Source organism: Sus scrofa, chromosome 6 (genome assembly GCF_054392235.1).
Source record: "Sus scrofa isolate SSC_HxYL_T2T_F1_AM1 chromosome 6, Sscrofa_HxYL_maternal_Yorkshire_Landrace_v2.0, whole genome shotgun sequence".
NCBI lineage: Eukaryota > Metazoa > Chordata > Mammalia > Artiodactyla > Suidae > Sus > Sus scrofa.
In genome coordinates, this window is record NC_139388.1 from 144395603 (window position 1) to 144411315 (window position 15713).

At 35.6% G+C, this 15713-nt stretch overlaps 1 pseudogene across 1 annotated transcript in view; it reads right to left on the reverse strand.

Annotated features, from left to right (window-relative positions):
• Positions 1–15713, reverse strand: part of LOC110261402 (tyrosine--tRNA ligase, mitochondrial pseudogene) — a 317000-nt pseudogene that overhangs the window by 239592 nt on the left and 61695 nt on the right. The window contains exon 3 of the transcript XR_014808620.1: positions 9136–9194. The product of XR_014808620.1 is annotated as a tyrosine--tRNA ligase, mitochondrial pseudogene (transcript). The remainder of the gene's footprint in view (positions 1–9135; positions 9195–15713) is intronic.

Genomic DNA, 15713 nt, shown 5'->3' on the forward strand with positions numbered 1-15713 from the left:
AGGCAGCACCTGGAGCATATAGACGTTCCCGGGCTATGAGTTAAATCAGAGCTATAGCTACCAGTCACAGCCATAGCCATAACAATGCTGATCCCGAGGCTTGTTTGCAACTTACATCATAGCTGGAGCCAACACGAAATCCTTAACACACTGAGTGAAGCCAGAGAGCAAACCCATAACTTCATGGCTACTAGTTGGGTTCTTAACCTGTTGAGCCACATCAGGAACTCGTAAAAAAATTTTTAAAATGAAATTGTCAGACCTTTTTCTAAAGTAATTGTATAATTTTATAGCCCACTGAGAATACTGCTCCTGGAGTTCCCGTCGTGGTGCAGTGGTTAACGAATCCGACTAGGACCATGAGGTTGCAGGATCGATCTCTGGCCTTGCTCAGTGGGTTAAGGATCTGGCATTGCCGTGAGCTGTGGTGTAGGTTGCAGACACGGCTTGGATCCCCCGTTGCTGTGGCTCTGGCTAGGCCAGTGGCTACAGCTCCGATTCGATCCCTAGCCTGGGAACCTCCATATGCCACAGAAGCGGCCCAAGAAATCAAAAAAAAAAAAAAAAAAGAATACTGTTCCAAATCATCACCAACATCTGGCATTATTCTTTTAAATTTACATATTATGGTGGGTGTTTACTGGTCCAGTATCTCATTTTGGTTTAATTTACATTCCTAATGATTAATAATGTTGAACACTCTTTATTGGACATTAATGCACATTCTTTTGTTAAGTATTCAATGTTTTTCTATCTTATTGGGTTGTTTTATTTATTATTAGGCTCTAAAGGACTTTTGTATCTCAGGTCCATGATGTATGCTTTGCAAATATTTTCTTCTGTTCTGTGTCTTGAATATCTTCTTAGCATAGTTTTCAACAAACAGTTTAACTTATAGTTAGGTCTAATTTAACAGGTGCATTTTTTTTATTGTGATTACTTTCTATGAACTATAAAAACTTTACTCACCTACAAGTCATGAGCATATCCTCACACTTGATCCTAAAAGCTTTAAGGTTTCAATATCTGAAATATACATAAGTTAGAATCTTTTGTTTGTCACACTTCCTGCCTCTCTGCCTATCTACTAATTTTTAATTTTATGCTTGGGATTACATAAAAAAGAATACGGAAATGTCAGACATTATCTTCCACAGGAGAGGATTCCCCATTACTTCTGTCAGAATATATAACAAGGTTTCTGTCATCTGAATTCATTCAAAGATTGAGTTGAATTAGGATTTAACTGCAGTTTCACTCCACTTCCTGTTTATTTCTAGTTTGGTTGTACCCTTTCTGGGTTTTTGATTGAGAACTTGGCAAGTCCCCATTCTTCAGAGGATTAGAGCTTAGCTGTGTATCTTCTTGGTCCACACAAGTGTACATAGTGGTTAGTGTCCTGAGGCCAGGCCAGCTGTCCTTTGACATGTAGCAGGTTCTCTCTAACAGGACCTTATCTCCAAGCACACCAAGGCAGCAGAAAAATTTACTCTTTCATCTTTTGTTCCTGCTTTTGCCCACCACCTGATACCACAACCGAAATCTCATGGGTAGCAGTGGTGTTACACTTGGGGCTTTTCTAATTTCCAGTTTTGTCAGAGTCGTACATCACAAATCAGCTCATTCTCTGCCAGTTTCTCTTTCCCACAGTAGAGTCTCCCTGGTTGGGTTCAGCATAAACCTCTGTCTGCCATCACTTTGGGAAGATGACAGTTGGCTCTCTTCAGCACTCGACTCACTGGAAGAGCACTTCCCTCACTGGAATTTTAGTTTATCTAATCTTTATTGCATCTAAAGTTTTTCAAAACTTTTAAAATATATCATTTACAAAGTTTTCTGTGTTTCTATGTGTTGCAGTAGGAACAATGTGTTACCATAATCTGGAGTTTATGCACTTGCAGAAGTCAATGGCATTACTTGAAATTTTTCATTCTTATTCTTTTATGCCAGTGTATTTGGTAAATTTTTATTGAGTGCTAAATATTTTTTATCATTTATTTGTATATATATTTTTTCTACTGTACAGCATGATGACCCAGTTACACATACATGTATACATTCTTTTTTTCTCACATTACGTGTTCCATCATAAGTGACTAGACAGGGTTCCCAGTGCTACACAGCAGGATCCCATTGCTAATCCATCCCGAAGCCAACATCCTGCATCTATTTACCCCAAGCTCCCAGTCCCTCTCACTCCCTCCCCTTCCCCCTTGGCAACCACAAGTCTATTCTCCAAGTCCATGATTTTCTTTTCTTTGGAAAGATTCCTTTGTGCCGTATATTAGATTCCAGATATAAGTGATATCATATGGTATTTGTCTTTCTCTTTCTGACTTACTTCACTCAGGATGAGAGTCTCTAGTTCCATCCATGTTGCTGCAAATGTCATTATTTTGTTATTTTTATGTCCAAGTAGTATTCCATTGGCCATATAACTGGACAAAACTCTGCTTAAAAAAAAAAAAAAACACATGCACCTGCATGTTCATTGCAGCACTATTCACAATAGCCAAGACATGGAATCAACCCAAATGTCTGCTGATAGATGAGTGCTAAAAATTTTATATTAAAAATTGTAAAGGCCCCTAATGATGTTATCTTCCAGCAGAGATTTACTTTTGCTTCTGACAAACTGTTAGAACAAGTATAAAATCATCCTGATTCAGTGTAAGTTTGACTTGATATGAACCTGAGTTCTATCTTTTGAGAGCAGGTCTATTTCCAGTTTATACATTCTCCAAGGGAGTAGCTCTTTAGGGGAACCTAGCAAGAGCCTGGCTGTTTTCCAGGGCTGCTTCCTCCTAGCTGTCCCAAGATTCTAATTTTTTATTACTGTCAAAAGTGCTGCTTAGCATCTCAGTCTTGAGCCATCATTTACTGTTCAGTTCCTCAGTCTCTTAGCTACTTCCTAGAAGCCAGCAAATTCTTCAAAGGGGAAAAAAACATTGAATGTGTGATATTTATCTGAGCATGCCTTTCTCTGGGTCTTTTGACCCTAAATCTCAGCTACCTTAATAGTTCTTGGATGCCTTCATTCACATTTTGTTTAATTTATTTCATCCCATTTGTTCTTGATTGAAGAATTTGTCCAGTCTGTCACAGCCAAAGGCAGACACATATCCTCTGACCTTTTATAACTTAAGCACTATTTCTAAGTCAGTATGTAAACCCTAAACTGAATGTTTTAAGCTACTGAGTAAATATAGCTGGGCTTTTCATATCTCAAACATAGTCTTTCTCTACATACCATATGCTTCCATTATTTGCAAAAGTTAAATGGCCATAAAGATGTTCTTACTAGTTTTATACTTCATACTTCCTGAGTTTATACTCTTATCAATCCATAGCCATGACCACATCATAGATCCTGTTATCATATGGAATTTTTATACCTATGAAATCTGAAAATTCAGTAATCAACTTTCTGCCTTTTATCTTCAGCTTGTTCACTTCCTCAGTCTTGCTACATTTGTTATGAATATCAAAAGGTTTCTTGATACTCCAATTTCCTTTAAATTTCACAGCATTTTTTGATTTCAGTTTCTATAATGCCAAACTTGTACAACATGGTTATTAATTCAAAGGAAACTGTTTTTTATAAATATCCTAACATGGACAGATTTCAAAAAATCTAAATTTTAGATTTCTATAAATTCTAAATATCCTAACACGGACAGATTTCAAAAAATCCTCTCTGCTCAAGGCTGTAGACCATTCTCTAAAAAAATTCTCATAATCATGGTATTTATTGCTACTATAAAGTTGATATCTTTAACAATACACTGCTTAACAAACTTTGTGTTTACCTTTTAAACAAAGGTAATCTAGATGCCATTTGTCAGTTCAAATACCAGGAGTTTAATGATTATGTGCATGCAGGGAATGATGGGCAAAGTTGAGACTACTACTGAGCTATAATATATAGATAAAATCAAGCACCACAGGAAACAAAAGCAGGTAACTGAGAAAGAATCAAGCAGATTTTAGACAGTATGACATAAGTTGCGTATAGGAGAAAATCCATAAGATTTTGTCAAGAAAGAATAGAAAGGAACTTGTAGATATTTTGAAATATTAGAAAATGATCTCCGAATATTAAAAGAAAGTCAAAGAATTGTATACCTGGAGTATCCACATAGCACTTATGGGATTTTAAGGTTAGCTTAATGTTAGTGTTTTAAGGGGACTATGCATGAAATTATTAAGATAAAAACATTCCTATATAATTTATTTTTTGTCTCTGAATCCAATAAAATGCCTTAATCTTATACAGCACTTAATACATATTTACTACAGTAAACTGAAAAAGAACACTTAGCTGTATTTAAATGGTACAGTCTACAATTTTATTTCCATGCTAAGGATCATAAAGGTTACCTTTTGTAATTTATGTTATCATTTTAAACACCCAAACATGTAAACTGAGGACAATTGAGTAAAATGTAATAGCTCCATATTATTCACACTGAAAAAATGGGTGTGTAACTTTCTTTACTGAGAAGAAGGAAAAGGAAATTATAAAGTCTGTAAGCAGGCATATATCTACTTATTTCCTCCAGCAAAGGAATATCAGATATCCAATAAGCAGGTGTGAATAAAAACCATTTATAATTTTGATGTATATAGAAAGCTTTTTAATTAGAGAAAGATTTATTTTTATTTTTATTTATTTTTATTATTTTATTTATTTTTGTCTTTTTTTAAGGCCTGCACCTGTGGCATATGAAAATTCCTAAGCTAGGGGTCGAATCAGAGGTGCAGCTGCCAGCTTACACCACAGGCACAGCAACACCAGATCCAAGCTGCATCTGTGCCCTACACCACAGCTCATGGCAAAGCCAGATCCTTAACTCACTGAGCAAGGCCAGGGATCAAACCCACGTTCTCACAGATACTAAGGTTTACTACCACTGAGATACAATAGGAACTCCTAGAGATAGAAATTCGGAAACCTGAAATAAGATTCTCTCTGCCACTTATAAGTGGTAAGATATCAAGAAATTCTAATCGTATAATATTTCAATTTTCTCTGTCTGTAAACTGGAGAAAGTGACATTAATGACTGTGAGAATTAAATTCAATAACATGATATGTCTAATCCTATACTTGGCACATAGTATATGTATAAGGAAAAATTAGGAAGTAGAAAAAAATCCAAAAATACAGTCAATACATGATTATCATTAATATATAAGTACCCAATTTGGAAATAAGAATTAGGCAGGAGCATTTTGAATGAGACACTTGATGTGTATAGTCAATAATATCCCCTTAGATGTTATTTTTCAGAATAACCTAGCATATGACACAAAGGAGTTGTAAGCTAATATTGTGACTAAAACTGGAATTGTTCTTTTCTATTTCACTCAGTTTCACCAAAATAAATGAAACCAAAGTTTTCTATTTTACTCAGTTTCACCAAAATAAATGAAACTAATCCTTTGTTATATATATAACAAAGAAACAATCAATTATATGGTCTGACTACAATGTTCTATCTCATTTTGATATAATCTTAATAGTTTTATTTGAAAAGACATTTCCTCTGAACAAAAATTATATTTTTGACTAACCTACAAAATGGAGATGCTAACAACTAGCTTTGTATACAGGGGTGAACTCATAAATATTTAATAATCTGCTTTCCAAGGCGGAGGGAGCAGTGATTTATAATATTTGATGAGTTCAATGATGTAAATATTTCCACATATGGCTGATTTCAATCTACTAATGTGATGACAACTAGCACACAAAAATTCTGAAATGTTACACCACTCTTACACATGTCATAGGGAATATCTAACAGTTTATACTGTTTGAACCCCAACCCCAATTTATTCCTTATGGTAATTATCTATACCTCCATTTATTTGTATAAGCATTTCATAGCCTAATGATTGCTGATGTGATAATGTAGATTATCCTGAGGATTAGCAATAAATTTTAAAAAATTCTCTCATTGAAAAAATTGAGGCCATCTTGTTATCATCAAAAATCAGTTCAGGTTGAAATATGGGATTTGGATTCTTTCCTCAAAACTAATGTTTCAGTGAAATCTTCAGGAGTAACAGTTCTGCAGGCTCGATCTTTAAAATTAAACAAAAAAACAAACAAAAACAAGAAACCAAAAAAAAAAAAAATGCTTATCTTGTAGAACCAGAGTTTCTGTCTCCTGATTTAACCAAAATAGAGAGAAACTGAAACATAAAGAGTTCATGACTATCTCGTCAGCTTTCTCTGCTGCTAATAGAGACCTCCAGGAAAATGCCATGGGTAGCTTCTACGATGTTTTCTGATGTTAGCTCCAACAGTTCAACTTCTTAATTTAAATGTGCAAAAGCCTCTAAAACAGAAGACATGTCTCCGAGGGCTAGACTGAAGGTGCCTGACAAGTGATAACAGAAGTTCAGTTTTGCACGTGAATTTTATATCTTGACACAGGAATACTGATTCTTCCTCTTGGCTCTATATAAACTTGTATTTACAATACTCAATATCCCTTTTTTGTAAAAAGTGGCACATTGGGGCAAGACATGAAAGGGGCCTTTTGTTCTCTGTCCTTCCAAGAGATTCAAGAGATTGACCAATAAACCAAAGTTTGTTCCAAGACCTTGGGCAAATGACATTGCTTCATATCTGTCCCTCATGGTTAATAATGGAATTACAGTGTGTCTGCTGTCTCCTAAAGGAGTTCACACTATGGTTTTGTTGAACTGTTATAATTCATTAAGGTGATGTGACTGAATAGGCAATTTAATTAAGAAATACTTGCAAATCAAGCAGAAGGAAATATGCCTTGTAGAAATGGAGGTTTAACCTAATTTTAATGTATAACATTATGAACCCTATTCTTTAAATTCAACTGAGCAATTAACATCAACTTCTGTATTTTTTAAGGACAAATTAATTTAGCCTCAAATTTTGACTAAGCTTTTTATGAGACAGACTTTTGGAAATGGAGTTAGTCTTAATGTTTGTTGAAAAAATTGTAGCAGATGTGCAAATCTCCAAGATGGATAGCACTTCTCACTGACCAAACCATGAGTAATTCCTTGGAATCTGACTACAGTACTATTCTTTGTCTCACATAATATGTGGAATACTTATCAGGTTTGAGCGCTTCAGTGACTACAGGATATCTATGCTTACTACAGAATTATCCTCTATAAAGTCTCACCATTTATCCAAGACTTCAAGAAGTATTAAATTCTTCTCTTCCTCCAACTCTTAACTTGCTAGCTTTGATTGAGTGAGTGTCTCTGTTTTTGTTTGTCTTTTTACAGACACAACTGTAGCATATGGAAGTTCCTGGGCTAGGGGCAGAATCGGAGCTGCAGCTGAGGCCTATGCCACAGCAATGTAGGACACAAGCCATATCTGTGTCCTACACTACAATTCATGGCAACACCGGATCCTTAACCCACTGAGCGAGGCCAGGGAACAAAGCGGACATCATGTTGGGTTCTTAACTCACTGAGCCACAATGGGAAATCCTATTTTCTTTTTTTCTTTAATCTCCCAACTTTCTGTCTTTAGAAATACTTCTTTGCACTTTGTTCCTTAGCACAATTTCTATCATAAGCATCCAAAAAGTATATGGAGGAAAGAAAACAGTTTGCAAGCAATGTCTACTTTTTTTTTTTTTTTTTTTTTTGGTCTTTTTGCCATTTCTTGGGCTGCTCCTGTGGCACATGGAAGTTCCCAGGCTAGGGGTCAAATTGGAGCTGTAGCCACTGGCCTACACCAGAGCCACAGCAGCGTGGGATCCGAGCCGCATCTGCAACCTACACCACAGCTCACAGCAACAACAGATCCTTACCCCACTGAGCAAGGCCAGGGATCGAACACGCAACCCCATGGTTCCTAGTCGGATTTGTTAACCACTGAGCCACCACTGGAACTCCCCAATGTCTACTTTTGATCTCTAACTAGATGCAATGGTCTGAATGTTCTTCCTCCCAAACTGATATGCTGAAATCCTACCCCTCAGAGGTGATGGTATTTGGTATTCATGCATAAAGCCTTTGGGAGTTAGTAAAAGGTTGGGACTTTGAGAAGTGATTAGGTTATGAGAGTGGAGCCCTCAAGAATGGAATTGGTACTCCTATAAAAGAGATCCTATAGAGTTCCCTATTCCTTTCCATGAAGTAGAGAATAAAGCATTATATCTGACCCAGAAGAGGACCATAGCCCTCCCTGTTGGCATCCTGAACTTGGACTTCCAGCCTCCAAAACTGTGAAGATTAAAATTCTGGTATTTATAAATCATCTTGTCTATGTTTCTTTGCTATAGCAGCCTGAAAAGACTAAGACACTAAGTTTCCCTAAGGCAAAGAAGTACCAAAGAACCTAGAAATGTTTGGGGATGGTGCACTTGAACACAAAGGCATAAAGGTGAGTGGATGTGTATACAGATATTAAAACAACATTAATATATCATTATAGTATCATGTTATAATCAACTTTTCACTCATTACCTACTATAATCTTGCCTGAGCTATTGGCGGGGGTAATAAAGAAGTAATTACAGTGAAGTGTACTGGGTGTCATAAAAAGGGAAGTAGGGTAAGTTGGGAGAACATTTCATGGACCTGTCAATCATGTTTCTATAATACAACATAAGGCAGGAATTACCTAAGCAAAAAATGGAAGCACACTACTTAGTCCCAGGAAGGACTCAAAGCCAGTCAAATTGTTCACTGCAGATTCTCAACAATATAGTCTCGGTACTTTACATTTTTGCAAATGAGTAAGGAGAACAAAGAGGTTCAGCCTTGTTCTTTTGAATTATACCTGTTGATAATTACATGTCAGACATTAGAACTAAGAAGATCTTTTACATATTTTAATTAACTTACTTAAAATAACAGTGCAAACCCCATTACACTTAACAAAAGTTATTTTATGGAAAAATGACTGTTTTATAAAAACAGTGATAAGATTGGTGCTGTATAATACGCTTGTGATCTCTTCAATATCTGGCTTAGAATGAGACAGCCTGTCTACTTCTGTATACAATAGGCTGCAACATTATACATCACGTAGAATTTTAAAAATTACACTTAGCACTTATAAGAAAATGAGCAGGAAAAGGCAAATAGAAACTTAATCCTGCTGTAGAATTTTTTTTACCTCATTGACCTTCAGAAAGCAGGAAATCCCAGGAACGTAGGACCATACTTAGAAATTCACTGCCTTGAAAAAAAAAAAGGAAAGAAAAACCTGATGAGTGGCAATAAATATGAAGTAGTTACCTGTGTGTTTACTTCAGGACAGGTTGCAAGAAAGAGAGACTCACAGCTAGATTCTCCTTCTATTCATTAAGGAAAGAAGCAGACTTCCAAAGAAACACATCAAATTTCACACTTAAATATTTTTTTTACTCTCAAGTTTTCTTCCTTGAAATAAATCCTTGTCTATTACAAGTAGAAGGATTTAAATGCTTCCGCACTTATTAAATAGCACTACATCACTGCCACCATTCATTTCTTTGAATTTGACTGTATTTCCAATCTTGACAGCAAATCATCATAGAGCATTCACAATCAGTATTGTTACCTAAACTGTGACAGAAAAAGTTAATGATAGTTTAGTAGGAACACTTAAGAAAAGTGTAGGGATTTGATGGGAAGACTAAATGACTTCTACTGAGATTTGAATAGACGGTTTTACTAAAAATAATTATTCACTGTGAATTTGTAAAAGATGTTACAGTACTTATCTTTAACAGTGTGGAATGAATACAAAAGGTGTCAACCTGGTATATCCACTTTCAAATTTAAAGCAGAAGCTGCAAAAGTTCTGAGAAAACAGCAAACTATCTAAAAAAAATTACTACTGGCCACCAACACCAATCTAACTCTCATTGATGGAAAAAGACATCATTTTATATAAATTTATTTATTTCAGTAATTATGTTGAACATGGTAAAATGAACTAAATTCATGATGAAATCCACTGAAGTGCATAAAAGTGTTCCAACCTTTGTTAGTCTAAACTATCAAACAGAAATTCAGAATTCCCAGTTCAAAATCAGGAAATAGTCAGAAACAACTGATAAATAATTCCTCTTTCCTCAGCACTTCTGAAAATGCTAGTATCAAAGCTGTTTCCTTGAGTGCTTGTCATTCACGTCTTCAACACACACCAACTCCCATTTTCTATCAGTTAATTGTTTTAAGTGAGAGATGTAAATATTTTATCACATCCTTAGTATTTAGATAGGCAACAATGAATATTTTTAATGACTAGAAAATAAATTATGACATGTATAAATGGTATTCATCAAGTGCTCAGAAGCAGAGAGAATAGAGTAGGCCATTCTGTGCTGCAGGAGAATGGTACAGAAAGGTTTCAGAGAGGAGTAATATATAGAAATAAAAACTTTGAATGAGACATAATGGAAATGATTTTTCTAACTGAACAGAGGGCCATAGAATCAAAACGACCAAAACCAGATTCATAAGAAATATATATATATAGTACATATAGGAAATGATTTTTTATTTAAGTGTGATTTGTTCACAAGATTTGGAGAATGTTGGGGCTGGAAATGTTGAAAAAAGACAATTGTGATCAGCATAAAATTTAATCCAAAAGAATGAAAGATATTATTTGGAAAGTGGGAATGCACCGAAAGCTTTTAAGCAAGGAAAGGACAAGATAAAATGAGGGTGAATGAGAACTGAGATAAAAGGTAGTTGTAGAGGGCATTTATTAATCTGCTTACTTTAGCTTCCAATTACCCCAAGCCCTTTTGATTATAATGCAAAGGACAGCCAGAGACATGTTCGGTTACCCCACTTTCTGATATCAAGGAGGAATGTATATGTCCTAGTTTTGAATAATCAGATACTCTCACTAGAGTAAGTAATGTGCAAGTAAATATCCTCAACCAGGCATAATGCACAAGGCTCATCTAGCAACAGCAGAAGCCACTGAGAGTGGTGGTACCAGAAATGCCATCTCAGCATGTATTTATGTTATAATTTTGTTTATGATATCGATGGCTCAGCTGTCTTTAGTCCCTGGCCATTTGCCAGACTCATTCTCCAGTCTTCCCATTAATTCTGTGAAGTCCCCTATAATTTTTTTCAATTCATTTTTTTGTTTGTTTGTTTTGGTTACCCAGAGAAATCTTTAACTGCTTGGGACCATGAACTCTTTCTCACTATTAAAAGGTAGTCAAGGTACTTAAGTAAAAGTAGGAAAGGAATACTCTGTATTTATGATGGTTTAGGTCTATTATCAACAGGTTTCAAACATCAGTGATCTATTGAGGTGTATTTAGATAACATTATAAAACTAGTGTTAGAATAAATGGCTCCAGGAGTTCCCGTCGTGGCGCAGTGGTTAACGAATCTGACTAGGAACCATGAGGTTGAGGGTTCGGTCCCTGCCCTTGCTCAGTGGGTTAACGATCCGGCGTTGCCGTGAGCTGTGGTGTAGGTTGCAGACGCGGCTCGGATCCCGCGTTGCTGTGGCTCTGACGTAGGCTGGTGGCTACAGCTCCGATTCGACCCCTAGCCTGGGAAACATCATATGCCGCAGGAGCGGCCCAAGAAATAGCAAAAAAAGACAAAAAAAAAAAAAAAAGAATAAATGTCTCCAAAGACAATAACATGAATTTTTGTGAGCAGCTATTAATGTGTACTAACATAACGTTGAAATCTGGAATTTGTGTAAAAAAATACTTATAAAGTAAACTCCACCTTAAAGAAAGTAAATACAGATTCTTTAAACACTATAAGGAAAATATCAAATATTGAATTATACTTCCATCGAATACCTCTTACTGGGTCTCCACTTCATAAAGCATTATTATTATTTATATATGTTTCTCTCTGTTTTGGTAGAGAGGTAGAAACCATGCTTCTTTGTCTTTGAATATCTGGGCCCAGTATTTTCAGAAATCTAGAAAGTGCTCAGTTGGTATTGGTTGAATGAATCTATGAATTTTCCCTTATGTCTTGCTCTTTGTTTGTTTTCTGCTGATTTTTAGGGCTGCACCTGTGGCATATGGAAGTCCCCAGGCTAGTGGTTGAATCCAAGCTCCAACTGCCAGCCTATACCATAGCAACGTGGGATCTGAGCCACTTGTGGGACCTACACTACAGCTCACAGCAACACCAGATCCTTAAACCACTGAGCCAGGCCAGGGATCGAACCTGCATCCTCATGGGTACTAGTTGGGTTCCTTACCACTGAGCCACAGCAGGAACTCCCTTATGTCTTGATTTTGTGATCATCCTTTGAAAACGTGCATAAAGAGACACAAGACTACAAAAGCTTATAAATACTCCTGGTCCTCAGTATCTAAAACTTTCACAATGATGCATCAACAATTATAAAACAAGTACTATATTTGCAAACTGATTTACTATTTCTATTTCTGAATTTCATTTTTCAATTAGAATTTCTCAATTCAGAGAAAGCTCAATGTGATTCACAGGAAAAGCAGATTTTTGTTCCCCTCTAAAAGAGTTGTAAACTAGCGGATAAAGTCAGTGTGATAAATGATTTAGTAATGCCTTTCAAAGATCAGAAGGCTGTATTAGTTGTTATATAATAGTGATGAATCACACTGAATTCTTATCTAATAAGGAAAGAGTTACATACATATTAATGGGCATATGTGTTATGAGGAAAGCAATTATACCTTATTACATACAGAAAAACATGATTTGACTAGCACTATAATCCAATGTTCATGACACTCTAAATGGAGTTTTTACTATATTACTGTTTTTATTTGCATTTATAAAAAAATTCTAACATTTTACAATATAGTTCATCTCATTTTCCTTGTAACAAATCTCTGCCAATAACAAGGAATTATGTACAGTTTGTTTTTTGCATTTATGAATAATAATTTAATTTAGACACATGTAAAAGAGTAAGGCTTAGAGCTCATTAAGCCTGAATATGAACATTTAGACAGAGCACCTCAAAAAATACGTTTTGAACAGCCCGAACCATATCATATATATTAAAGCTCTCCTGTGCATTTGCATCTTTGATAGCAAAGATAAAATCTGCCTTGAAAAGTTGGCAATTTATATCATGGTAAAATACATGCTATGCAAAACACTATAAAAATAATGTGTTGTCTGGCCTTTTTGGCAATATATGTATACAGTGAGTGCTGTCATTGTATTACATGTCAGCACATTTGGTAAACCAATTTTTTTGCATGATGATGTTTAATTTCAGGATGCAGATGACACCTGCCTTTTACAGTTTTCAGTAGGAGTACAAAATTGCTTTATTGGCAAACACGTTTGGATAAGAAGATGTTTGTAGTGCAAAGTTTCTCTCACTTAGATCCTAATAGAATGTTATATTTTAAATCCATATTGACTTTGCTAATGTTGAAAAGTGATGTATTAAATAACTTATGAGCTTGTTTGCATAAGTTAAATCATTAGCTTCTTTTCCAGGAAGCAGATCTATAATTACAAGTGACTCATGTATTTTCCATTTCATAAAACATCCAAGAGAAGTAGCAAAGATCTAATCCAAAGACAGAAAGGACTGTGTCAGCTCATTTTCCACAAATATGGCTAGATAAATTACAGCATAGCTGAAATCATATTGGTCCATCCATCTGACAAGTCTTTGCTAATAATTTGTGCTGCTTTCTAGTTTTAGCAAACACCACAATCTCTCTGAATTTTTATTATTCAATTGGTACAATGAAATTAAGAGCAATTATTTGGTAAGATTATTCTGAGGTTCATGTATGTAAAATGCCTCACATGTTTTGAATATTAATTAAAAAAACTTTCAAGAGACTAACATTACCTCTAACATTTTCATTAGCGGTAATACACTGAAATTGTTTCTATCAAGGAAATATTAGTAAATAAATAAGTTAGGTATAAATATAAATATAAATATATAGTCTTTTTAGGGCTGCATCCATGGCATATGGAGGTTCCCAGGCTAGGGATCTAATCGGAGCTGCAGCCACCGGCCTATGCCACAGCCACAGCGAAGTGGGATCTGAGCCACATCTGCAACTTATACCACAGCTCACGGCAAAGCCACATCCTTAACCCACTGAGAGAGGCCAGTGATCAAACCTGCAACCTCATGGTTCCTAGCTGGATTCATTTCTGCTGCACCACAATGGGAACTCCTAATCCAGATATATTTTTAATCATACATTTTCTCTCACTATGGCATTATCATCTCTACCTGACAGAATGGGCATATTTTTTTGCAATCTGTTTCCATGTCAGCCTCTGAATAGATTATAAGTGTAAGGATGAGGGTAAGGTCTAACTTTATAATGGTTATATCATCAGAATTCAGCATAATTCTTGGCACAAAATAGGTATTCAACAAATATCATTGCCTGTAAACACAATTCTCTTTATTTTTAGCATTATAGTCTGGTGAAACATTTTAAGCATAAGAAAGAAAACAAAACAAATACATTTTGAAAAAGACATCAACTGACCTGCTACTCTGACAAACAGAATTTTCTCAGACCTTTCAATTCAAGTGCTATACTTACAAATGAAAAGTGTTCTTCAAAGGAGTTAAGAAGCACTAGTGCACAAAAGGGATTTATTGCTTCAGTTGGAATTTTTACAAGGTCAATGGGGAGAGAGAAAAAAATCCATTTTTTCACTATGATATATAAACTTAATCTGTTAAAGATACAGTTTAAGTAGTAAACTCAATTTTCAAAAAGAGCTAAAAGATTTGTATGTTAGAAATGTAAGTAAAAGAGAATGTGGCAATAATTTAGTATGGCATTCTATGGCCTAGAGAATGTTTATTGTGTACAAACCTCCTGAAGTATGGTTGATATACCCAATATTCAGCAGAATTACAGTGTCGCCACTGGAAGAAGTCAAGGGAAAAAACAGAACTCCAGGTACTCTAGGTAGGACCACTTTTTATTTGGCATCCAGGTCTACACCACTGAAGCTCTGGTGTGCTCCTGGATCAGGAGGGATTTTCAGGTGTGCAGTTACTATAAGACCTCTGGTTTCCTAAATTCCATGCAACCATTGGAATCAATAAAAAAGGAGTCCCAGAGTTCTGCATGTTTCTAACAAGGTCTACACCAACATCTTCCCCAAATAATATCAGCTAACCAACTCTAAAGTCAACTAGGAGAATGATATTAAATCCTGTGATCACCCTTCATGTAATCTCATCAAGATACTTGTTCTACATACTTCCTACTGTCTGTTCTCCAAATGTGCTAATCCCATCTATTAGCACTCTTCAGCTTCTGACATCATTTCAATGTACTTTCTAGGAACTCTTCATTACTCAGCATTAAAATCTTAGAACTTCCAATGCAGCGACTTTAACATCTTCTTGATGGCTGTTTTGCACCCTAATCACCACACTGTGAAGCTTGAGGTGATATAGGTACCTTTCTTCTCACTATCAGTTCCAGAACTTTCTCCCTCATTCCTCTGTAAAATCTGAAATGTTTCATTCAATTAAACCACCCTAATCCACTTTGCAATCCTCCAAAGACCCTTTAACCACAACTTCTGATTCCTTGAACACTGTAAATCCTGGCTCACAATCATTCTCTGAAATCTCTCCCAACATGACTTTTAATAATTCCAGTACTGAGATAGATTATATTTCCAATACTTTCACATTTCAACTACCGTGATCTCGGTGCCTTTAATGATCTTGTTCACTGTACCACCATTTCTGTTTTGTTTTGTTTTAGG